A 27,257-nucleotide genomic window follows, 5' to 3' on the forward strand; every position below is an offset into this window, starting at 1 on the left:
CTCTGCCCCGCACTACATTAACTCTTGCTACTTGACGCGCAATGTGGCTACGCCTCGGTTTGAGAGTGCACCTCCTGGAGTGCTAGACAACTTGGGAATCACAAAATCATGAGGTTTACTACATTGGGGGGTTTCATAATAAAATATACAATGAAATCTGCATGCTCATTATTAATTTGCACTCAAATGTCAAAAGGGTTATTGCTGTGAGCTGCCATGCATAGCTGTTAGAATCAAGCACGGTATAATGTTATGCAAATAATGTTCCGTGTTCTTGCCTCCGCCACCGAAGGTGTCCGGAGGTTATATTTTTTACCTGGCTGTCTGTTTGTCTGTCTAAGCTTGTGTCTACCACAAACATCGCAGGTGTAGACTGGTCCTTGCAGAGATGGACGTTGGCAGGTTTTCATTTCTTGCCTCCACTGTCTCTCGATAGCAAGTCTCCCACATTCAAAGTGGTCTCGGCCTTTGCGGCAAATGTTACGCCAAGCTGACCTGTTTGTGGCCTGATGTTCCCAGGTGACAACTGGGATGGCACAAGACTTGAGCGTAGACTTAAGGATGCCCTTGTAGCGCTTTCTTTGTCCACCACGTGAGCGTTTACCAAATTTAAGTTGTCCATGGAAAAGCGCTCTTGGGATTCTATGGTCTTCCATGCGTGTGAGGTGTCCTGACCAGTGAAGCGGGGCTTGAATCAGGAAATACTAAATTCCTTGGATATGCCAGTGGTCTAGGATTGAGGTGTTAGGTATTCTGTCTCAGCAGGTGATGCCAAGAATCTTGTGAAGGCATCGTGTATGGAATTGATAAAGGCGTTTGATATGGCAACGATAAGGTGTCCAAGATTCGCATCCATACAGGAGTATAAGACAACGGCATGGTAGACACTGATCTTGGTGTCCAGGTGAATGCCACGTTCATGCCAAAGGTGATGTGCCAATCCTCCAAAGGACACGCATGCTTCACCGAGTCAGCTAATTTTGGTAATATATCAGCTTATTAACTGTGAAGAGAGCCAATGCACCATTACCATGTCACATGGCATCTCGAAAGAAAACATGTACATTCACAATAGGAGTAAGCTGAAGAATATTGCCGCGTGTCTACCCTGAAGTGAAGACCGCAGGGTGACAGATGACCGACCAAGCTTTACCTCCGAGGCATATAGCCAAACTATGGTGGTTCATTTTGCACGTGCAGGGGTGGGGGGTAACAAGGCTTACCTGAACGGATTTCAACGGTAAGATCTCTCACAGCACAGTTTGCCATCAGATTTATCGAGCAGAATGACGCCGCTAATGTCAGATCTACTTTGTCAGGAATGAAACTCAGAACAAGCCAAGTCAGGGATGAACATGCTCCCTCCCCAGGCAATCGACCCTCTTTATGTTTGCAGTTGCTGATGGAATGTCCAATCCATGAGCATCTTTTGTCATTCCTGATGGAGAAGTAAACATTGAAAATGTTTAGGTTTTACTCCAATGTTGAACTTTTTTTTCCGTCAATGCTTTCTGGTTTCTTTCATGAATTTTTCTTTCATGAATTTTTTTTGCTCCTTGCTTTCTTCATGAATATGATGATAATTGGACAAAGGAATCCAACGGAAACCAAATGCTGCATTTGAGTCATCACAAGTAACCAGAAGAAGCAAAGAGCAACGATGGAGTCATCAGAGAGAACCTGGATGTGATGCGGGTTTCAGAAAGAAAGTAATAAAGAGTAAAACAAGTACAGATACATTCAAAGTACACCGCCCCCATGGCAAATAATTAAATATCCTACAGCGCGGCGAGGCACCCCGGCAATACCGCAGTGCAGCTCATTGAGGCTGCATTGGGAGGGAGAGGTGTACACGAATTGATTGATTAATTGTATAATTAAAATCAATAAAAGTTTATCACAAAATATTTTCTTAATCAATTGGCTAATAGCATAACTAAACCACTAGTGCTTCATCCGAAGATGTATCTTTTAGAAATTTAATTAAATATGTCATTAATATAAATTAAATAATTAATTGATTAATCAATAAATAATTAATCGATTAATCAATGAATAATTAATCGATTAAATGATTAATCAATAAATCAAAAATATCCTTGATAGCCACATCACTTGGTCACTGTCATGTCCAAATATTAGCTTCCCAGCTCAAAAGGTGCCTGAGATATTGGTCAGAAGAGAAAGAAAATAAATAAATGATTAATAATGAAAATAAATAAATAATAATCATGAAAAAATTAAATTATTAATCAATTCGGTAACAGAACACATAAACCACCACCATTTCATCAGAATGTGACTGTTTTTATTTATTTATAGTAATTAATCGAATAATTAAATAATTAATTGATTAATTGATTAATCAATAAATCAAAAATATCCTTGATAGCCACATCACTTGGTCACTCATGTCCAAATATTAGCTTCCGAGCTCAAAAGGTGCCTGAGATATTGGCCAAATGAGAAAGAAAATAAATAAATGATTAATAATGAAAATAAATAAATAATAATCATTAAAAAATTAAATGATTAATCAATTCGATCAGAGAACACATAAACCACCACCATTTCATCAGAATCTGTAACTTAAAAAAAAAAAAATTAGTCATTAATCGAATAATGAAATAATTTATCGATTAATTGATTAATTAATAAATTAAAAATAGCCTTTGCAGCCAAATCACCTGGTCATTGGCATGTCCAAATATCAGCTTCCTAACTCAAAAGGTGCCTGAGTTAATGGTCAGAAGAGAAATGAAATTTAATTAATTAAATAAGTACTTAATTAATCGCTAATAATTAAATAACTCCTTAATTAATTGATTATTCAAAAAACAAAAAATAAGTTTTTGACAAAGGACTTGCTCACGACTGTGCCGAAATTTCAACTTCCTAGCTCAAAGGATGGCTGAGATATCGTCCGGACAAACAAGAAAGAAAGAAAGCAAGAAAGCAAGAAAACAAACAAACAACGAGAGTGAAAACTGAGTACTCCCTTTCAGCGTGCGTCACTGCCGAGCCCCCTTCGGTGCCCAGCAATGACGATTTGCAATGCCTGGAGATGGCATAGGAAAGGTGCGGTGTACAACAAGTACAGATACATTCAAAGTACACCGCCCCCATGGCAAATAATTAAATATCCTACAGCGCGGCATTGCCGGGGCGCCTCGGGTGCCCGGCAATACCGCAGTGCAGCTCATTGAGGCTGCATTGGGAGGGAGAGGTGTACACTAATTGATTGATTAATTGTATAATTAAAATCAATAAAAGTTTATCACAAAATATTTTCTTAATCAATTGGCTAATAGCATAACTAAACCACTAGTGCTTCATCCGAAGATGTATCTTTTAGAAATTTAATTAAATATGTCATTAATATAAATTAAATAATTAATTGATTAATCAATAAATAATTAATCGATTAAATGATTAATCAATAAATCAAAAATATCCTTGATAGCCACATCACTTGGTCACTGTCATGTCCAAATATTAGCTTCCCAGCTCAAAAGGTGCCTGAGATATTGGCCAAATGAGAAAGAAAATAAATAAATGATTAAGAATGAAAATAAATAAATAATAATCATGAAAAAATTAAATTATTAATCAATTCGGTCAGAGAACACATAAACCACCACCATTTCATCAGAATCTGTAAGTTAAAAAAAAAATTTTTTTAGTCATTAATCGAATAATTAAATAATTAATCGATTAATTGATTAATTGATTAATTAATAAATCAAAAATAGCCTTTGCAGCCAAATCACCTGGTCATTGGCATGTCCAAATATCAGCTTCCTAACTCAAAAGGTGCCTGAGTTAATGGTCAGAAGAGAAAGGAAATTTGATTATTTAAATACGTACTTAATTAATCGCTAATAATTAAATAACTCCTCAATTAATTGATTAATCAAAAAACAAAAAATACCGTTTTTGACAAAGGACTTGCTCACTACTGTGCCGAAATTTCAGCTTCCTAGGATATTTAATTATTAGGCATGGGGGCGGTGTACTTTGAATGTATCTGTACTTGTTTGTTTTAGTGTTAAACCATATGAAATAGTTCGGTATTCACTTTGACGCATTGCAGAAACAGAGACCATTGCAGAAACAGAGACGAGAGTGGTTTCCTTCTCTCATGATGACCCAGTAGCCATGATAAGACCATTACAAGGCCATACCAAGGTATCAGGGTACATAGTAAAGTGTATATCAAAGCACTCTTGGTTTTCTGCAAACGCTCTCCTAAACTCGAAGTAAAAGCTTCCTTTTACATGTATAACCTCGATAATATTTCCAAAATTGAGTTGTCCCTTCAAATGATTTTTAATTTGACACAGAATGCTTGGAGTTGCAGAGGAGTTTTTGTTATTGGGCCTTAAACAGCATCCACACAACACCAGGATATTAATCCCTTTCTCTCCTTTTGTGTATGTACAAGGATTCAAATTTCTAGCATGGAAATTTTCATTTTCTCGCATCATTTTACCAGCTTTCAGCACTGTAGCTATAGGGACCATCCACATATTGCTTAATGCATGTTTTGGCAATTGCCCAAAAAGGCCAACCCCTGCTCTGCGGGGAAAAATGGCCTCTAAATGTTGTTCTTCTTCTTCTTTCACCTCCCTTCCCTTGCCCCCATAATGCTTCATAATGTAGGCCCAAATAATCCCCAGTGAAACCCTTCCTCCGAGAAGAGAGCAAAATTCAAGTTTGTGAACATCCACCATGGATCATAAATGGCTTTATTAATAAATAAATAAATAAATAACTAAATAAATAAATAAATAACTAAATTAATATATTGCTACGGTTTTGAGATTGGCACATTGAAGTCATTAAAGGTTAAAGGGTTTCCCCCCATAGTTAGTCACACGAACAACATAAAGGCCCATTTGTAGTATAGTTATGTCTTAGTATGTGTAAGAATAGGCCATTTCCCCTCTTAGTACCCGCGTTGTGTAAAGACAGGAAAATAGGCTCTACTTGCCACCGATTTCCCAGCCACCCTAGCCTCGATCCAGTTTGTTAAGCATTGGCTGCCCACTAGTCGAGTAACACGAGGTAGGCCTAAAAATGGCGGGGGCGGCGTTGAGATCGGGAGTGGCAGAAGGCGATGACGGTAAGAGCCACCAGCCAATCAGGGCTCGAGCGGCATGGTGTGAGAGGGCGTGGTGAGGCGCGTCTGGTGAGTTTGAGAAGGTTCGCGGGGCGTGCCTATATAAGTCGCTGCGAAAAGCCCTCGAAAGGACTTACCAGCAGGACTTACTTGCATCACTAGCGCGGGAGTACTTGGGGACTTACTTGCATCACTAGCACGGGAGGACTTGGGGACTTACTTGCATCACTAGCGCGGGAGGACTTGAAGGACTTGAACGGTGGTGGCGAAAGGATTAGGACTCGCAAGTGGAGAGCGTTGCAAAGGACTTGTTGGGGATACGCACGTTGTTTGAGGACTTGCGCAGAGAGAGAGAAGAAGAGGCGTTGAACTGTACAAAGTACGCGGGCGCAGCCAGACGCGCCGGTAACGCATATTGCGCTTTTCACCTACGCGAGAAAGCGCGGGCATAGCCGCAAGTGAATAACCGCCAGCCGCATCAAAGTCCGCTCCCTACCAATTTGCCCCGTGATAACTCGCTCCGTTCAGACGACACGCGGCGAGCTCCTGCCTTCTCCTCCTTCCATCGACACGGGATGTGCCAGGGACCGGAGAGAGAGCTGCACGGAAGCCATCCCTGAACGCGCTGGTGAACATCAACCTGCTCATCAGCAAGCCCCGTGTGAGTGTGTGTGTGTGTGTGAGACGGGCCCGTTTGTCCTGGGTATTAAGTAAGACTGTATAAGGCTGCTCTGTGTCCCCTTTTCTTCTACCATTGTATAGTGTAAATAAATTCTGTTCTTCCTTCCAATTCGATTGTCTTTGTGATTTCGCCATTGACTAAGCATGGTACGAATAAGAACCGCTTGAATCGGGTTCCACCATCTAAACGGCGCGGATCGCGTGTACGCAACCGCTCGACGTATCAACACACATGGTTCGTGCGAGGCTTGTCTCCTCGCTTCAGGGCAGTGCGAGTATTTAGGTAATAGCGAATTTGGTCCTCATACCCTATTTCACGCTGTCCGGAAGGGACGTCATAGGTCTCGGGTCGCACCTGGTCAGTCAAAGACAAGGGGTCTAACCCCCTCGGTAAGGGAAGAAGGCCGGCGGCAGATCTGCAACAATATATATATATATATATATATATATATATATATATATATATATATGTATGTATGTATGTATATATGTATATATATATATATATGTATATATATATATATATATATATATATATATATATATATATATATATATATATATATATATATATATATATATATATACAGTGGAACCTCGACTTACGAGTGCCCCAACTTACGAGTTTTTCGAGATACGAGCCGTCACTCTGGCAGTTTATTGCTTTGAGATGCGAGCCGAGATCCGAGTTACGAGCTTTCGCCACCCGGTCACGTGGTTATCTTGCCGTTCAAGTACAGTATCTCTGTCGTATAGCGCTAATGATATATAACGCCGCCGATAATGATATGATAATTTATGATAATCTATGCAGCACGACGTGGTCCTCACGTCACACAAGGCGCCTTTGCCGGCGCAAAACGGCTCTCTCAGGGTCAAACTCGGTATCGTTTTGAGCGCACGGTTCAGACCTTCAAGAAAAAGTTTATTTTGTAAAAATCGAGCCACGCGTTCAAAAGATATGACCGGTTTTGTTCGCCGGCACGTCGGCGCTCGAATCGAATCGAGTTAAAACGAACACTGCCGTTGTCGGGTCCGTCTGAGACAACCACCGGGCCTAGAACGCTGGGACCGGTCTCGTTGGATAGGCCTGGATCAGATCTCGAAACGCTGGAAGCTGCACCTCTCTGTGATAATCTTGTGGACCATGACAAGAGATCGTGCGACACGTGGTTATCATGCCGTGCAAGTACAGTATCTCTGCCGTCAACTTGTTCAGAGTGCCGGCGATAGCTCGCCTTCTCTTTGTGGAAAACACGGTGAGATCCTTAACATCCAACAACTAATGGGACGCAAACGGGGCGCCCAGTTTAGCGGTACACCCATTGATGAATCACCCTGCCTGTGATTCACCCATGACAGGTTATAGCTGGGTCGGGATTCAAACCCAGGCTGGACAGTTTAGACTTTAGAGTCAAGTGTGCGTACCTCCAGTCCAGGCCATCCTGCCAACTTGTATGCTGCATACAGGTGAAATATAAAGCGCGAGATATTTTTATATATACTGTATATTAAAAAAAAAATTGGTGTGGTTTTTGGCGGGCTGGAACGGATTAATAGCATTTCAATGCATTTCAATGGGGAAATTTGATTTGAGATACGAGCAATTTGAGTTACGAGCTCGGTCACGGAAAGGATTAAACTCGTAAGTCAAGGTTCCACTGTGTATATATATATATATACAGTCACGTGAAAAAGTAAGTACACTCCATGTAAAGTTTTGACTTTTTCAACATATTTCAACATACAGCTATTTGATCTTCATTTCAGCAATATTGACAGATAAAGGTGATATAATTTAACAAATATCATGAAACATTTACATTTTGTAGTCCATTGTATAATTTAAATAAACATAAATGCAAATTTCGCATGTGGAAAAAGTAAGTACACCCTTGGCTATAATAGGTGGTATTGCCCCCTTTGGCAGAAACAACCTCAAGTAGGCGTTTCTTATAACTGTCGACCAGTCTCTGACATCGACTGGGAGAAATTTTTGCCCAATCCTCCATGCAGAATTATTTCAGCTGTGCGATGTTTGAGGGGTTTCTTGCATGCACAGCTCGTTTCAAATCCCCCCACAACATCTCGATGGGATTTAGATTCGGGCTTTGACTTGGCCATGCCAGAACCCTCCATTTCTTTCTATTCAGCCATTCCTTGGTGGATTTACTGGTATGTTTAGGGTCATTGTCTTGTTGCAAGGTTCACCTTCGGTTGAGCTTCAACTTTCTGACAGATGGCCTCACATTATCCTCAAGCACCCTCTGGTACAATGAAGAATTCATAGTGGATTCTATGATGGTGAGCTGCCCAGGCCCTGATGCAGCAAAGCTGCCCCAAACCATAATATTTCCACCACCATGCTTTACAGTTGGTATCAGGTTCTTGTGGTCAAATGCTGTCTTTGGTTTTCGCCAAACATGTCTTCTGGTACTGTGGCCAAATAGCTCTACCTTTGACTCATCTGTCCAGAGCACATTGTTCCAGAAGTGCTGGTCTTTGCCTGGTAGTTCATTGGCAAACTTTAGTCTTGCCCTGATGTTCTTTCTGGACAGCAAAGGTTTCCTCCTGGCACACCTCCCATGTAGATCAAATTCGTGCATCCTCTTTCTAATGGTAGACTCATGCACTTTGACATCAACAGTGGCAAGAGCTACCTGTATGTCCCTTGATGACATTCTGGGGTTCTGAGAGACTTCTTTCAGCATTTCAGACTCTGTCTGCTCTCGGGCTGAACTTGCTGGGGTGGCCTGGCCTGAACAAGTTGGCAGTTGTTTGGAATCTTCTCCACTTGTAGATGATCTTCTGGACAGTCGAATGATTGATTTCAAATTGTTTGGAGATCTTTTAAAATCCCTCCCAGACTCGTAGGCATATATAACCTTCTTTCTGAAGGCCTCAGAGAGCTCTTTTGATCTAGGCATGGTGACGCCGCACACTTCAACAACAAAGAGCAAACCAAACGAAATGTCTGAGGTTTAAATAAGACAGGTTCCTCCAAGATCCTCTCTAACGATGTTCTAATCATTTGCACCTGAGCTGGCACACCTGATTCTAATTTTAGGTATTTGAAGTAGTGATAAATGTAGGGGTGTACTTACTTTTTCCACATGCGAAGTTTGCATTTATATTTATTTAAATTATACAATGGACTACAAAATGTAAATGTTTCATGATATTTGTTATATTATATCACCTTTATCTATCAATATTGTTGAAATGAAGATCAAATAGCTGTAAGCTGAAATATGTTGAAAAAGTCAAAACTTTATATGGGGTGTACTTACTTTTTCATGTGACTGGAACACAGGGCGTTATATATATATATATATATATATATATATATATATATATATATATATATATATATATATATATATATATATATATATATATATATATATATAGATATATATATATATATATATAGATATATATATGTATATATATATATATATATATATATATATCGGTCCATCCGTGACTTTCTGGTGTTAACCGGGAGTCGCACGACAATATATATATTGTCGCACGACAAATCCGAAACGGATTTAATGGAGGCGGTAACCAAACACGGATTTTGCTATCTAACGCAGGAGGAAGAAGGAAAATGGAAGGCTGTGGCGAAAGCTTACCTTCAGCGCACTGACGTAGCTCTGGTCCTGGAAGAGAATTAATGAACTTGACAAACACAAATCAGAATGTCCAAAAATATAGATTTATTCACGGACCCCGAAACAATGAAACGCGATGGCAATGAAATAAAAGTAACTAATTTGGGATCACACACACCGACTTCAGAAACAAGACGAGGGAAGAATTAATAAAAGAAAAACGTTCATTATGTTTGGGGGAAATGGGTAATGGCCTTATCTGGTCCTGTTGTCTTGTCTTTGGCTGCCGTCCAACATGGCTCCGTTCGGCCCCGATGCACCCACGAGGCCTCGTTCCAAGCTCCACAAGCGCCGATCGCACACCACGGGGTCCCTCGCTCCAAACTCCAAAGCACCAAGCACCGCTCCAAGCACAAGCACCGCTCCCAGCACCGCTCCCAGCACCACGAGGTCCGACAGCAGGAAAAGCACCGCACGTCCAACGCAGGCTAGCGGCTCCAAGCGAGGTCGATCTTTCCACACGATCGGCCTGCCACGTCCAGTCAGCTCTCCCAAAGTGAACGTGCAAGAAAACAAGCAAACTCCACTCGGGCTATATCTCAGCTCAACTCTGCCTGCGCAAGACGAAGAAGAGCTGCAATAGCGAGCTGCAAGAAAGCAAGAACCGGATGTGCTCCCTCTCTCCCTCCGTCTCTCTCTCCCTCCAAGCACGTATCCAAGTTTGCTGCTGCTCCAAGCCAAGCGCAAATCCAACTTTGCTGCTGCTCCAAGCCAAGCGCAAATCCAACTTTGCTGCTGCTCCAAGCCAAGCACAAATCAAACTTCGCTGTCCCCCTCCCTCCGTCTCTCCCTCTCTCCGTCTCTCTCTCAAAAAAATGGCGTTCGGCGCTCTCGTAAATAACCTTGCTGGTGATGTCACGTCAGCCTTGGCGTGCTACCCAATCAGTGCCCTCCACTGACTTGCCGGCTGGAGGTTCACGCCTACCACACCACCCCAACTCTCGTCACCTGTTCCGTGGTCATAGCGCGCGCGTGGCACTCGAGGTGGATAGGCCTGTCGGAGGTGTAACTGGTGGCGGCGCCCATCGGCGGTGCCCCGGCCTGGTTTCTTTGCCTGTTCCTTCCGAAGTCACTGTCAGGGAAGGGCGTTATTTAGTGTGGTGCTCGGGACCAATCTATGGTGTCTACAGGTGTGCATTGCCATAAGGGACAAAGGTTTGGCTGACCAGGTGAGACACACAGGGGCACTATCTTTTAATCCTTAACTCTATTTATCACACGAACATCCTGGTATGCTCACAGGTATACATCTTAACCGACAAAACACCTAAACATGAAACTTATTACAAGGTCAGATTCCTTACTGCAACAGACGAATACCTACCCACACAGATCTATCTGGCTCTACATATCACTAGCCCCACCGACATAACAATATACATCGTCGAAAGCTCATGATGGTGCTGGCACATACACACACACACACACACGCACATACACACACACACACATACGCACACACACACACACACACACACACACACACACAGTGACGAGACAAACACTTAACACAGCCACTGAGCTTGGTGGAAGTGCCGTCACTGCAGTCACTTCCCGGGATACCAGTGACGTCATAACAATACAATAGCACTGCTTTTCTCAATACACTCAGCCGGGCATTTTCTCATGAAGAATTTAATCCTCCCCATGGAAGCCAACTGATGGATATTTTCCGTTGTCTACCCTTTTAAATGCCAAACGTCAAGCAAGGTACCATTTTTGAAATATTTGGTGTGGCTTGAACCGGTCCATTCCAGATGGGTGTTTTTAGGAGACACCATCTCCTTACTGGATGGCCGTTGTCTCCATTCGGGAGCTCATCTGCCCCTTGTCAAGTGCAGTTTTTAGTCCTGGCAGGGTTCTGTATAGAACAGGTAGAGCCTTAAACTAGTACTCACCAAAACTAGTGACCAATCTCAGCCTGTGAAGTGTTCCCACTAGATATTCATCCCCATACTTTTTCAAAAGAATGGGGGGGGGAGGGGAGAGGGGTATTGTAATTGGTTCCGTCTGTCTGTCCATCTGTTCATCCGTCTGTCCATCTGTCACGCTATCTCCTCCTAAACAGTTGGGCAGAAATTCACCAAATTTAGTAGATATGATCACCACATGTCAAGGTACAAGAACAGTATCATTTACAGCCCTGCTCTTGCGGCGTGGTAAAAAGGTCAAATACCAAAAAATTAAATTACAGGCACATTTTAAAACATTTTAAGGAAACTTTGTATATGCAATCAACATTATAGTCCAAGCCATTTAGCATTTGACGGGGAAAAAACTGCAACACTACCGATCTCATTAGTATTGATTACCCTCAAGGTACCTTTATAACATACTAAAAGTATAAAGGTCTAAAAATATGGGGTGACTCTCAAATAATGCAATCAAGTTTTCTCCATTTAGCCCCATGTTAAAAGACGTACATATGCCGCATGCTATGATTATTGTCGCTCTCTGAACTTCTATTGCTTATTTTATACACTGGACCTAATCACTAGCACGATATAATAAATAAAGGATATCATACTGTACAATATTGTATATATAAGTGAAGTTTTTACTGTTTTAGTGTCTTATTTAACCACACCCCGTTTTACAAAGACTGCTCACTCCACAGCAAGCGACGGTACATCATTATTTGTTTGTGAACCATATATATCTTAGTTTTTAATCCCATCAATGACATGTATTTAGTATGTTTAGGTCTATTGGCAATAACATACAGTAATAGTATATTCAACTTTTCTATATTTGCAGGTAATCCAACCCTGAAGAATGGCGGCCAATTCGTGTGTGTTCTGCAATGAATCCACCAACAACGATAATCCAGTAGTGACACTTCGTGAAAAGGGAAGTCGGACTATTAATGTTGTTAGTGACCAGCGCAGTGACCCAATACAGACTGTTCCAGGTCAAGTTGTTCATCAAGAATGCCGACGTGTATACTGCAATCCAATAAAGGTAGCACAGAGTATCAGAGATACACACAGACCAGGCCCAAGTGTATCGCTCCGATCAGCAGAGGAAGCCTTCAACTTCAAAGCAGATTGCCTCTTCTGTGGTACAAAGGTGAACTTTGATAACAGGAAACAACAAGGAGATGTCCACTCTATCACATTTTCAGAATGTAAAGATAGTCTTCTGCAAAAGTGCTCAACAAGGAACGATGCATGGGCCGATACTGTTCGGGCTCGACTGCTCATTGTGTGTGACCTTCCAGCGGCAGATGCCGTGTATCACCAGGTATGCAGTTCAAATTTCCGGACAGGGAAACTGATCCCTCTGAATTTTGTACATAATGAAACAGTACAGAAGAAACAGAAATTGGGTAGACGATACAAATCACCACACGAAGGTGGTCGTCCTGCTCTGGATGACAGATGTCAGGCATTTATAAAGGTGACTGAATTCCTTGAGGAAAATGACGACGAACAAAACAATCTCTGATCTGGTGGACAAAATGGCCGAGTATCTTGCTGACTCAAATGCCGAGTCCTATTCTCAAAGATATATGAAAGACAGACTGATTGAACACTTTGGCGACAGAGTCATTGTCACAACAGTTAATGGCAAATCGAATGTTGCAACGATGAGGCAAACAGCTGACAGTGTACTTTTGGAGTTTCATGCAAACAAGTCTAAGGATCCTATGATTCAGAAGAAAATAATCCTGGAAGCTGCCGCTAAATTCATACTGGATGACATAAAGCAAGTGGAAACAGGGAATGAAACATACCCAACATCGGAAGACTTTGAGTTCAAAGACGCCAGCCTCAACTTTCTTCCTGATACTCTGAAGATTTTTCTTGGAAAGATCTTGAAGGCAAAAGATGTAGAGCTGAAGATAGCTTCAATTGGTCAGGCTATAATGCAAGCTGCACGACCACGTGTCCTGATTGCTCCACTGCAAATTGCACTAGGGGTGCAGCTGCAGCACCATTTCGCCTCTCGTTTCCTTATTGATTCACTGCATGCACATGGGTACTGCAGCTCATACAAGGAAGTCACACGTTTCAACCAAAATGCAGCTGTATACCAGGGTACGGACATACCCAACCACAAGGGAGAATTTGTTCAATATGCAGCTGACAACGTCGACCACAACATTAGAACCTTAGACGGACACAACACCTTCCATGGCATGGGGATAATATCCATGATTACCCCTGGAACAACACAAGGACATCCGATTCCTAGAGCTCAGGTCACTGCCAGCGACATAGAAACAACTGGAAGAATCCAGATACAGTACCATAGAGCTGACGACCAGGCACTTGCAACCTTGACTTATGGGAGCGTGCCTATCATGAGAGCCCATGATCCCACAGCCAACCATGATGTACTGTGGAAGACGTCACTGCTGTTCAAGATACCAAGACCTGCATGGTCCGGGATGATGCAACTCTTACATCGTGGTGTCCAGCATTCAAAATCGTCTGTCCTGTTTCTCCCAATGATTGATTTGAGCTCGAGCGACACTACATGCATCTACTCCACTCTCAACTACATTGCGCAACATGCTAAACAACATGATGTACCTACCATCATCACCTTTGATCAGCCACTATGGTGGAAGGCATTGTCGATCATTCTCTCGGAGCCAGATGGAAGCCCCATGCGACGTATTGTGGTAAGGCTAGGTGCCTTTCATATGGAAATGAGCTTCCTTGGCAGCATAGGGCACCTCATGGGTGGTTCTGGGTTGAAGGAGCTGCTAGAACTCATATACGCACCAAATGCAGTGGATCACATCCTAACAGGAAAAGCAATTTCCAGGGCTGTACGGGCACACATCCTCCTGGATGCTGTCCTGAATGCACTCCTCCTGTCTGATCCTCTTGGAGGAACACAATACAGAACTGCAGAAGACTTGCCAGTTCGGGATGAAGATGCAATGAGTGGCTTGGCCGATGATGATGTGATTCATCCAGATGTGAGTAAAGCAAGGACCCTGTATGATGCGTTGATGAAAGGCACACGATCTTCCAACGATGTAGCAAGTGATCCAATCCTTGACAAGATCAGCAAAGTCTTTCAAACACAGACAGAATCATTGACCAAAGACCGAACAGCGAAACTGTGGTTACAGTATATGGATATGGTGAAGATCTTAAGAAAATTCATCAAAGCCGAGCGTATGGGAAACTGGTCCCTGCACCTCGAAGCTGTATCTGATATGTTACCATATGTAGCAGCCTCAGGTCATTCACTCTATGCTAAGTCTGCCAGGATTTACCTGCAAATAATGCACAGCTTAGAACAGGACTATCCAGATGTGCACCGTAAGTTTACTCAGGGCTTCCATGTCGCCCGAAGAAGTAGTAGAGCTTGGGCTGGAATTTCCTCAGACCTGATGATTGAGCAAGTACTCATGAGAAGTATGAAGACCAGCGGGGGGTTAACAAGAGGAAGAGGAATGACAGAGCAACAACGGTTAACGTGGCTTTTGTCCATGCCGGCTTGTTCGGAGACGAACAGATCGATGCAAGAGCTCACTGGAGTGAAGTACAGCACAGGTGAACAGAACAAAGAGATGGGCAAAACCAGGCAGCATCGTGACATGCAAGATACAAGTACACTACAGGTCGCTCTAGTTGACAGAAATCCTTTCAAGTGTCATCCATCCCTCAGGAACATAATGACTGGTGTCAACGCTGGCAGTAAGGTTGATGTCGACAATGCCAAGCTCATTGGAGACAAGATCATGCACTCCATGACAAATCAGTCGGTTGTCCACTACACGTTCAAGCGCAAAGACCAAGCCACCACATTTCTGAAGGCCAGATCATCTGTGCGAGTTGGTAAAGACCAGGTACAGATAGACCCAGAACTGCTATTCCAGTGTCTCATCATCATCTCAAAATCTGCTGAAGATAAGGAAGAGATGTTTCGCTTTGAGTTATGCCCTCATCCACCTGCGCTGTTTGATGAAAAGCTGATGCTACGTGAAGCCCAGAAGTCCGTACTCGGAGATGCTATCTGGTCTAAACTTTAACCAGGTACCATAGAGTCAATCAGCGAAATCCAGTATGTCTTGGATGGTGGAAGTCTGCTGCACCGTATACCATGGCCACGTGGTTCACCAACATATCGAGAGATCTGCATGCTCCACTGTGACTATGTTACAAGAAAGTACGGAAAGGCCATCATAATATTTGATGGATATCTTGGTCAATCAACCAAGCACATGACCCACCAGAGGCGAGCAGCAGGTAGAGGTGGACCAGAAGTGACTTTCACTGATGACATGAAGTTGACCATGAAGAAAGACATCTTCCTGGGAAACCTCAACAACAAACAGAACTTCATCAACATGTTGAGCAGATACCTCCGGCTTTCTGGATGCCAGACCCATCATTCCCAGGAAGATGCTGACCTGCTAATCGTCCAGACCGCAGTCAGTTCGGCGAACATGAGGAACACAGCCCTTATAGGAGAAGACACAGATCTGATCGTCCTACTCTGCTTCTACGCAAACCTAGAAGCACACGACTTGTTTATGTATAGTCAGGCAAAATCCACTACAAAACCAAACCACATCTGGAATGTGAAGTCCATGAAACGTCAGCTAGGTGCAGCTGTGTGTGAAAGCATCCTATTCATACACGCAGTATTGGGATGTGACACGACGTCTCGACTGTACGGCCTTGGCAAAGGAGCGTCACTGAAGAAATTCATGATGAGCACACTCTTCCAAACTCAATCCCAACAGTTCTTGGCTGAGGATGCATCACCAGATGTGGTCGAGGCTGCAGGAGAGATAGCACTCGTGTGTCTCTACAAGGGTAAACCTGATGAAAGTTTGGATTCCCTCAGGTACAAGCTGTTTTGTGAACAGGTCGCAGTCAAGACTTCGAAGATACTCCCACAGACCTTACCGCCCACATCTGCTGCAGCGAGATATCACAGCAGACGGGTGTATCTGCAAATACAGCAGTGAAAAGGAAAACAACAGCCTACAACCAGTGGATTGGGGCTGGAGAATGAGCGACGGCAATCTTGTTCCTGTTATGACCGACCTCCCTCCAGCACCTCAGGATTTGTTGAATGTTATCCGGTGCAACTGTTCGACCAATTGTGGTTCCGCACGGTGTACATGCCGCAAGAACAACTTGGAGTGTTCTCCTGCTTGTGGTCAGTGCCGTGGATCTGGCTGCACCAACTCCGTCCTGGACAGTTTCAGCGACGACGATGACGAGGAAAATGATGATTAGGTAGTGGACTGTTGTTATAGACTGTTACATGTGCAGCTGAATTAGTTAATTGTGGACATTTTTTTACTTTTAAGCGAATCCTTGACTTCCGACAGTATTTTATGAGTCAGTATTATTAGTTTCTCTATATGTGATTTTATTATGAGTTTGTGATTTTAATCAACAAAATGTGCCATAATTCTGAAACAGTCATGACAAGTGATTCATGTATTTGCATATCAGTGATCAGTATTTAGCTATTGGGAATTTTGTTTACGTGCTTATTTTTTTGTTCCGTACGGGCCGTACTGGGGCTGTAACATGCTGTAATTCCTGATATTAAAAGTATAATTATATACCATGTGCTCGGAATGTATCGCAAAATGTGAACAAATCGTACCGCAAAAGGATGAAAAGGGGGGTCCATGTACCAGTGATTTTGACAGACACCCCATATTTTTAGAGCTTTAGACTTTTGATATGTTATCTGGTATATATTACTGCATACAATTTCGCACTGATATGTAGTGTTGCAGTTTTTTCCTATCTGGCCCCATATTTGGGCTAAATGGCTTTGACTATTAGGGGATGCATGAAATATGTAACGATTTTTTTGGATTTGAACCCCGGTTCATGCCCAGGTGGTGGGGACCTCAGGTTATAAGTGTCAAAACGGGGGGGAGGAGGGGGGAATTAACTCAACATTTTATATTGGGTCATTCCTGGTGGAACTCTATGCCATCTTTCAACTTTGCTTTAGGTGGGAAACGCGGGGATTTGCGATGGCACGGCATCGAGTTCACTCTTGTTTTTTGATCTTGTCTTTGAGTGTACCAAAGCACCAAGTAAAAGATGCAGTGGTGTCTCCCACTGCTTTGTGTATCTGGTGTCCGAATATGTTTGCCAGCACCGCACGCAGCTCTTTCATGGTCCTCAGCAAATGTGACAGCAACGAGTCTGTCTGCGACAAGTAGCTTGCTTGATTTTTTTGGATGTTGGTCCCATAAAATACCATGGCGATGAGCATCACCAGTGTGTGAGGCACAGACTTTTTTTTTTTTTTGACAGCCTTTTTTTTACGTACCATTTGAAAGGTAAGCATTAACTTCTGTTCTCAACATGTCTCTGCATAAAATGTTTGCACCAGGCCAAGAATCATAAATTCGCTGTCACTGGCACACTGACGCATTTTTCTGAGGTCTTCTGACATTCAGCCACAAGTAGCATGTTGAGATCCTTACTGCGTGCTTCTAGCTCAGGAAAGTAGCTAAGAACTTTAAAAAAAAATCTAGCTGAGTGAAATGCGGAGGAGTCATCTCCAACCTTGCCAATTCTTTCAGTGGAAAGTTTCTTCAGTTCAGATAGTTGATACACAGGGGTAACGTCTTCATCTTCATGAACAGCTTGTATGTACAAAATTAGTTCAGCAAATACAGTACTGTGTGCAGTGCTTGTGCTTCTGCCATATTGTGATGTTTTGTATCTGTCTGTCTCTGCTTTGTTGTACAGCGACACCAGCCATTGGACATGTTATTTTACCTCCAATGTGACAAAGTTTCCTTCACTGAGATTTGCAGACAGATGCTCGCCCCGTAGATTGAACTTGCACCGTCTCGCACGAGTGTCAAGGTGAAACGTTCAGACTTCACGGACAGGTTTGTTGCAAAACAGACACGTTTAAACGGCGCCATTATTCTGCGACACCTTTTGACTTGTGAATCTTTCTTACACATCAAAAGAAGTACGTAAATCACCGACAGACTTTGACGACATTTGTCTGCATGTTTTAAGTTAATTTGTGTTGAATTGGAGACTACAAATTTTGCTGTCCTCCACAAGAAAGCTTGGCCAGTCCGTCACGATCATCTACACGACTCAGCTTCACCTTTTTCCAACAAGGAACCAAGGTCAGCGAATGCTGTTAAAGTTTCAGTAATGGACTTACAGTCAGCTCCTTGAAACCCACAGCACGTGAGTTTTTCGCCGGTGTATTCTTGACAAAAGAATCACTCGTTCCAGTCTGTAGGTGTAGTGTCATTTGTCGAGCTGGCCCTGTCACCTTGCACCAGTTCAAAAGCTTCCTTAATGCTTATCACCACTGGATTAGATGGAACCATCACAAAAAAGTTCCAGAAAAAGCAACACGCCTGTTCGTTCCCAAGTTATGGAAGCTCAAATAACAATTTACTACCCTTAATTAAATCATCATTCAGGAAAGCATGTATTTTGACATGTACAAGTTTTTTGGTTTTTTTTGGCAACATGGACCATCTTATCACTAAAGCCAATACGAGAGCATTTAGACACTTGCATACATAAAGTATAAAGAAAGGATATTGGAAGGATATATGAGAAAGGATGTGTATGGAGTGTGGATGAGCAGAGGGAGAAGGGTTGAGGAGCGAGTCAAAATATCGCCATGATTGCATCCATAACTAGAATGGGACTCGGTAGAGACCATACCTCCGCCAGGGTGAACAGTTTCCGTTTTGTATCCCAATGACAGGTCAGATCTGGATCCGGACCTGAAACAAAATCTAATCGGCTTGTTCTTGTCACCTACCCAACTCGTCCATAAAGTTTCATACCAATATGTTCACAACTTTTTGAGATATCATGCTATACAGTATATACAGTGCATTCAGAAAGTATTCAGACCCCTTCACTTTTTTCACATTTTGTTATGTTGCAGCCTTATGCTGAAATCGTTTAAATTCATTTTTTCCCTCATCAATCTACACTCAATACCCCATAATGACAAAGAGAAAACAGGTTTTAGAAAGTTTTGCAAATTTATTAAAAAGAAAAAACTGAAATATCACATTTACATAAGTATTCATACCCTTTGCAATGACACTTGAAATTTAGCTCAGGTGCCTCCCATTTCTCTTGATCATCTTTGAGATGTTTCTACACCTTGATTGGAGTCCAGCTGTGGTAAATTCAATTGATTGGACATGATTTGGAAAGGCACACACCTGTCTATATAAGGTCTCACAGCTGACAATGCATATCAGAGCAAAAACCAAGCCATGAGGTCGAAGGAACTGCCTGCAGAGCTCAGAGACAGGATTGTGTCGAGGCACAGATCTGGGGAAACCTACAAAAAAATCTCTGCTGCATTGAAGGTTCCCAAGAGCACAGTGGCCTCCATAATTCTTAAATGGAAGAGGTTTGGAACAACCAGGACTCTTCCTAGAGCTGGCCGCCCAGCCAAACTGAGCAATCGGGGGAGAAGGGCCTTGGTAAGAGAGGAGACCAAGAACCCGATGGTCACTCTGGTTGAGTTCCAGAGATCCTGTGTGGAGATGGGAGAAACTTCCAGAAGGACAACCATCACTGCAGCACTCCACCGATCTGGGCTTTATGGCAGAGTGGCCAGACGGAAGCCAAACAGTTCAATCTTGGTTTCATCAGACCACAGAATCTTGTTTCTCACAGTCTGAGAGTCCTTTAGGTGCTTTTTTTGCAAACTCCAATCGGGCTTTCATGTGTCTTTCACTGAGGAGAGGCTTCCGTCTGGCCTGGTTGTTCCAAACTTCTTCCATTTAAGAATTATGGAGGCCATTGTGCTCTTGGGAACCTTCATTGCAGCAGAATTTTTTTTGTAGGCTTCCCCAGATCTGTGCCTCGACACAATCCTGTCTCTGAGCTCTGCAGGCAGTTCCTTCGACATCATGGCTTGGTTTTTGCTCTGATATGCATTGTCATCTGTGAGACCTTATATAGACAGGTGTGTGCCTTTCCAAATCATGTCCACTCAATTGAATTTACCACAGGTAGACTCCAATCAAGGTGTGAAACATCTCAAAGATGATCAAGAGAAATGGGAGGCACCTGAGCTAACTTTCAAGTGTCATAGCAACGGGTATGAATACTTATGTCAATGTGATATTTCAGTTTTTTCTTTTGAATAAATTTTCAAAACTTTCTAAAATCCTGTTTTCTCTTTGTCATTATGGGGTATTGAGTGTAGATTGATGAGGGAAAAAATGAATTTAAACGATTTCAGCATAAGGCTGCAACAAAACAAAATGTGAAAAAAGTGAAGGGTTCTGAATACTTTCTGAATGCACTGTATTTTGGTTTTAGCCTGATCTCTCATTGGTGAAGAATCACTTAAAAAAGTAAATAATTCACATATCCGAATCCATATTCAGATCTTCACCCAATTCGAATCGATTCGGTCTTGTCACACACCCAACCTCACCACCAAGTTTCATCCCAATCCATTCACAACTTTTGGAGATATTGTGCTATACAGTATATAGGTATTGGCCTTATCTCTCAATGGTGAATAATCAATTAAATAATTATCGGATCCAGATGTGGATCTTCACCAAAATCGAATCATTTCGTCTTTGTGACATACCCAATCTTCCCAAGTTTCGTCCCAATCCGTCCACAACGTTTTGAAATATTCTGGTCACAGACAGACAAGGGTGAAAATGTAACCTGCGCCCGCCTTCGGTGGCGGTGGTAATAAATAGGATGGCCCTTTGTTTACTTGGAAAGATGTGAAAAAGCACAGGCAGGTTGACAAATATAGACCTGTCAGTATTATGTGGAGTTTCCATGCTGTCATAAAGTGTGAGCAAATTTTGACTGAAAGCTCTGCGTGAACTGTTGCCTCAAATGTACCATTGTATTTACTCATGTGAGCATTTCTTCTCAGAGCGACAGCTCACTATCTGAGTGAATGCTGGAGATAAGCAAAGTTTTACTTACACTGTGGTGGTAAATAATGATAATGTTTACTTTTAATTCACATCATCACATATCAGCCTTTGCAGTAAATATGTCAAACGATGTTGCAGAAAAGTCAACACAATGTAATGAAGGGTGAGCCTTTGGGTAGTCATTTATCATTCTGATAGCATTTAACAAGGAACATTCATTTCATAACGTTGTTGCACTTTGTTGTAACAACTTGTAACTATATAAAATATTTTGTATATAAAATCTGGCTCATGAAAAAGAGAGGACACAGAGAGCACAAAGGCAGCGTACTCACCTTGGGGCAGCAGATGGACACAACGAGGAATGGAGTTAAGGAGAGCGAAGGGGATAAAACCCGGCAAGTAAGGGTGGTGTGTTCATAAGGTCAATGGTGGTAGAAAATATCTTGAGTATGGATGGGGGGTGACTTGAGTTGCTGGTGCACCACTTCCTCAAAGTCATGGAGGGAAGAGTGGGATTGAACAGTCTCTAGAAGACGATTCCAAAAGAGGAACCAAGGATCGGAGGTGGGCGGCGAGTCTGGATTTTGTGAATTTAACGAGGAGGGCATTGCTTACTTGAAGAACGCATGCATCCTGGTGGAGCTGATCATGTGCTTGTTAAAGTGGACATCTCTCTGACCATTCTCAGGGAGCCTCCTCAGCGTCGACGAGTCGGGCATTTCTTTCAGGCCAACTGGCACGGTCTTCAAGCAGCCATCAATCATCTGGACTGGTACAATCAATATTCTATGATGGTACCATCAGTGTTATAATATATAACTCACTGTGCTCCCAGTGAGTGAAACCAGAACATCCCCAATGTCTCTTATTCCTGGCTTCAAGCCACAGTTGATTCGCTCCAGCGATCGCTAGAACGAGGTCCAATCGAAACCAGAATCCCGTGCGGATGGCAAGAACAGTCACACAGCCGAAGCTGTACAAAGGCGCCCTCAAGGCGACTGGGAAATCCAAAGGCGCCCTTCAGGTGACTGAGAGATCACACCCACGGGTATGGACGAATTAGCCTTCAAAAAGCCACGTCACACACACGCCCCAGATCGACGTCTGAATGTGGTGAAAATGTTCGAAAAGAAACGAAACCGCGAGCGAAGCACAAGTCCTGCGCGAGTAAAAATGGCCGACGGGCCGGTCTCATGGCGCTCCAGCACGGCGATGATTCTCTCCTGAATCGATAGCAAAACCTGACACGCAGGATAATCGGTCACAGCGATGACAACTCGGTCGCAGGAATTCCTTTCCCGGAAACCTGAAAGTTCGCTAGGGACTCTTGCTCGCCAACGTTCGCTTCAGAACCCGGAGCAACTCGGCTTTCTTGTCCGACTTATGTTGGTTTTAGCCCGATCTCTCATTTTAGTCCTGCAAAGGACTATACAGCCATCACACAATGCTTGGTGAGCACGCCAATGAAGGGAAGAGATTCGTCGAAAGCGACGACTCACACCATCATCATCATCATATAACCAAGGACAGGCCTCTCAATCAATACATTCACAAAATACAAAATCAATACATACATTCAATCAATACCGACTAGTAATTCACTCAATCAATACAATTCAAATCAATTCTTTTCCTTGACAGTGGGACAGGTGTACATGCCCAACAATTAGACTTATCAAGGGCAGCACCTACCTGCCTCGATACCTGTCAATTGGTGTTCCGCTCATGTTCGTGTTCCTCTACCTGCTCGTGTTCCTCTTGCACCATCCGAATATGCTTGCCATTGTTGTACAGCACATCCATCGTGAGCGTACCATTTTTATACAGCCGCTCTTTAACGACCTTTCTGTCATTATACTAGTGCTCCTGCCTGAGCTCCCCGCCTACATACAGTACTGTTATATGAAGCTTACTGCTCTGATGGTTTAGATGGGCCAGCGCCATCACCCATTAAGAGGCTAAGGAGTAACTTCTGCATTGTCGTCTCCCTGTGATCAAAATATCTTACAATGTGTGGCGTGTAACCAATATATATATATATATATATATATATTGTCCTGTCCGTGCCGATAAAGATCGGTCTGGGATGGATGACTGATTGAGCTTACCTCCGAGGCGTTCAGTCAACTATGGCGGACCTTCTTTGTACGCGCGAGGAGTAGTGGAGAGTAACAAGGCTTGCCTGCACAGCGTATGCGGCACAGGTGGTTTCCCGAATCACCGACAGATAAACGGGTCAGGGTGAGGAATTATAATGCAACAATAATGGCTTAATAGAAATGAATGCAGGACAATGAAAAGGTAACGCTAAATTACTAAATTGATGGACCCTCCATACAGACTCGTGTACAACACAAGGGGGGGGGAAAAAATGGAAAATAATTATGTGTGTGGATTTGCGTGTACTCAGCTCTGAGCGGCCCTCAAACCCTGTCTGCTGTCCCCAAATTTGTGAGCGGGAAAACACCGCCTTGGCGCCAAGCCACGTTCACCGCCATGCCGACTCAAGCGCGAAGTGAGCAGGCTGAGCTCCGTCCTCGTCGTCCGCTCCACAAAGCAGCCAGGGCGTACGAACTGCGACCGCTGGTGTTAAATGTCCCGACCAGGAGAGTATATGCGAAAATGCCCGTTCATCACGAAAGCCAGGACCCAAAAGGAAGAGAACACGAGCCGCGACCGTCTGCCATAAACTCGGGACACCAAGAGAATAAAAACCACGACTGTTTGCTTTCAAACCCCGAACCAAGAGAGGAGAATGCATCTGCGTCTGCTCGTCACTAAAGCCAGGACCCAAGAGGTGGAAAATGCCGGGACGCAGTCTTTTGTTCCCCGGTCTCCCACGTCATCAGATGACGTCCGCGCGTGCTCCATTTCAAGAGTCCATCTCATCCCTCTCTGGCCGTCCTGACCAATCGTTCTCCGGGTCGTGGCCTCATGGCCACTTGCCGGCCTTTGTGATGATCCGGTCGGTGGTATCATTGGTGGTGCTCAATGTCCTGTTTCCGGTTCCTTTTATTTAGTGTTATAATTTACGCGTCAATTGCTTGCTGGTAGTGTGTGCGTCGTGTATGTCATAAGGAACAAAGGAGAAATCACAGAGGCAATTTACATGCAGGGGATTTACCCTTAACCCCTACCTAATTAACATAACCCCACCCCTCGCCATGGGGACAAAGATACGACTTTACACGACATCTGGCCTGACGTGTACATCAAGGTGGCTACACCAGATACGGAGCACACTACCCTATACAATCCTACCTGGCCCGAAGGTAATCCATTGCCTACCCCATATAAACGTAACAATATATATATACTACTCACAATAAGTTACGGATATTGGCAGGTTCTTCGGTGTGGTTGCTTTTGTGTATTAATTATGTTGAAAAAAGTTGTTGGTCCTAATTCTGTGATTATTAATGAGTGTGAAAAAACACAGCATTCTTGATTTCAATATTTATTGGTTACAACAAATCACGTCATATGGGTGATACCCCCAAAACCACAAATTCAGGATTTCAGTAGCGTGTGTTCCCACCATTCGCATCAATCAGCGCTTAACACCGACTCCTCATACTCCTCACCGGTCTCATGATGTTGATCTGCGGAAGTGTGTTCCACTCCTCCACCAGCGCCGCGCTGAGTTCAGATAGGTCACGTGGTGGCGCAGCACGTGCATCCAGGCGCTGCTTCAGTTGGGCCCAGACATGCTCGATTGGGTTCAGGTCGGGTGACAAGGCTGGCCACTCCATGTGAGGAACCCCGACTTCCTGAAGACGAGCTGTGACGATTCTGGCTCGGTGATGAGGCGCGTTGTCATCCATGAAGATGAAATCTGGGGTACGTTGAGTGTACTGAGGGATGATGATGGGGTCTATGATGTTCCGCAGGTAAGAACGGCCAGTAACTGTCCCATCTACAAACACCAGTTCTGTTTTGCGCTGACTGGCGACGCCTGCCCAGACTGTTACGCCACCTCCTCCAAAGCGGTGCCTCGGGACCATGTTGACCTCGGCCTAACGTTCACCTCGCCGTCTCCAGTGACGTCGGCGGCCATCTTTTCTGTGCAGGGTGATCCGGGATTCATCAGTGAACAGGACGGACGATGACCACTGCTGCATGGTCCAGGTGACGTGGTCTTGTGCCCACTGCAAACGGTTAACACGGTGTCTTGCCGTCAGTGGCGTCACCTGCAACGGATGTCTAGCATTCAACCCAAAGCGGTGGAGTCGGTTGCGGATGGTTTGTCTGGACAACCTGGTACCCCTGGCCTCTCGCAAACGTGAATGAAGCTGCAGAGTGCTCACATCTCGGTGCCGGAGAGCGTAGGTCCTCAGGTACTGGTCGTCGTTCCGATCGGTGACATGTGGAGCTCCATGACTGGGTCGATTCCGAACGCTGCCAGTGGCTGTATGCTTCGTAGCCAGCCTGCTGATGACACTCTGTGACACGCCAAATTCGACGGCGACATCAGACTGCCAATTGCCGACACGCAGGCGGGCTATGGCTAGTTGGCGCTCCTCGTCTGTTAAGCGACGTCGTGTACGCATTGTTGGTCGAATGGTGTACTGGGCAATATTCCTCAACGATACCTGCCTTTATACCCCCAGGAATGAACAAATGTATGCTGTTTTGACCATGATTGTGAATTTGTGTTTTTGAGTATTGACACCCATAGGACAAACAAACAGTGTACAGTGAGCACATTTCATACAGAACACAAAACAAGGTGATTCCATAACCCACATACAATGATCTGCCTATCCCAAAAATCAGTGAAGTGAAATACACACCGCTATAAAAAAAATCAACCCACTCCCACAATATCCCTAACTTACATATATACATACATGTATGAGGTTCAGAACAATTCAAACAATCAAGTTAGATAGTTTCATTCCGTTTGACTAGTATCTTTTGATGAACATTCGATTAAATGTCTCGTTTAAAATATAGCAAGGTATTGGAATAGACAGCACCCTATTACCATTAAGATGATGAGCTATGAATTAAAGCAAACAGAGAATTCATTGATTAATCCTATGGCATAATGCCAACTATGAATGGCAGAGATAGCGAGCGCAGTCTATCTGCTTTCTGTTGGTTTTCTTTCTCTTCTATAGGGCCTTGTTACCCCCACCAAAACCCTCTTTCTGTGTCCAAATCTAAGGGAATATCTGTTACTTTGATACTCCAATTGCACAATTACTGTCAATAGTGAGACAAATCGGCAGCTTTTCCATTTATGGGTGGCATGTTTCCCTGATGGGCTTCCCAGAACTTGTTCCATCACTTGGCCCCGGATCCCACACCTGGAGAAAATGAGCAAATCATATCCATGTCCTGTAATGCAGGATTTGAATCTGGGAAAAGCATCATAACTCATAAGCTAAGTGCTCCAATGGGAATGCCCACCAGGAAACGTTATCTTTTATAACACCATTTGTGTCGTAATGTAACATAATTATTTTTAATAACCTTTCATGAACAGTGCATATACAAGAGAGTTTCGAATAGTCTGAGAAACAATACTAAACTGGTGTAAAAAATATAATATCCCAGCTTATCAATTACTCACCACCATTGTGAATGTATTGATTGAGAGGCCTGTCCTTGGTTATATGATGATGATGGTGTGAGTCGTCGCTTTCGACGAATCTCTTCCCTTCATTGGCGTGCTCACCAAGCATTGTGTGATGGCTGTATAGTCCTTTGCAGGACTAAAATGAGAGATCGGGCTAAAACCAACATATAGCAGGATATCTCAAAAAGTTATGCACGGATTCAGACGAAACTTGGTGGAGAGCTTGGGTGTGTGCCAAGAACGAAATTATAAGATTTAGGTGAAGATCCAGATCCCATATTTTTTAAGGGATTCTTCACCATCGAGAAATGGGGCCAA

At 43.5% G+C, this 27,257-nt stretch overlaps 1 protein-coding gene across 1 annotated transcript in view; it reads right to left on the reverse strand.

The window, feature by feature from the left end:
- PTPRK (protein tyrosine phosphatase receptor type K) overlaps positions 1-27,257 on the reverse strand; it is a 455,725-nt gene that overhangs the window by 96,652 nt on the left and 331,816 nt on the right. The window lies entirely within an intron of this gene.

This window comes from Myxine glutinosa, chromosome 2 (genome assembly GCF_964187855.1).
Source record: "Myxine glutinosa chromosome 2, kmMyxGlut1.1, whole genome shotgun sequence".
Lineage (NCBI taxonomy): Eukaryota > Metazoa > Chordata > Myxini > Myxiniformes > Myxinidae > Myxine > Myxine glutinosa.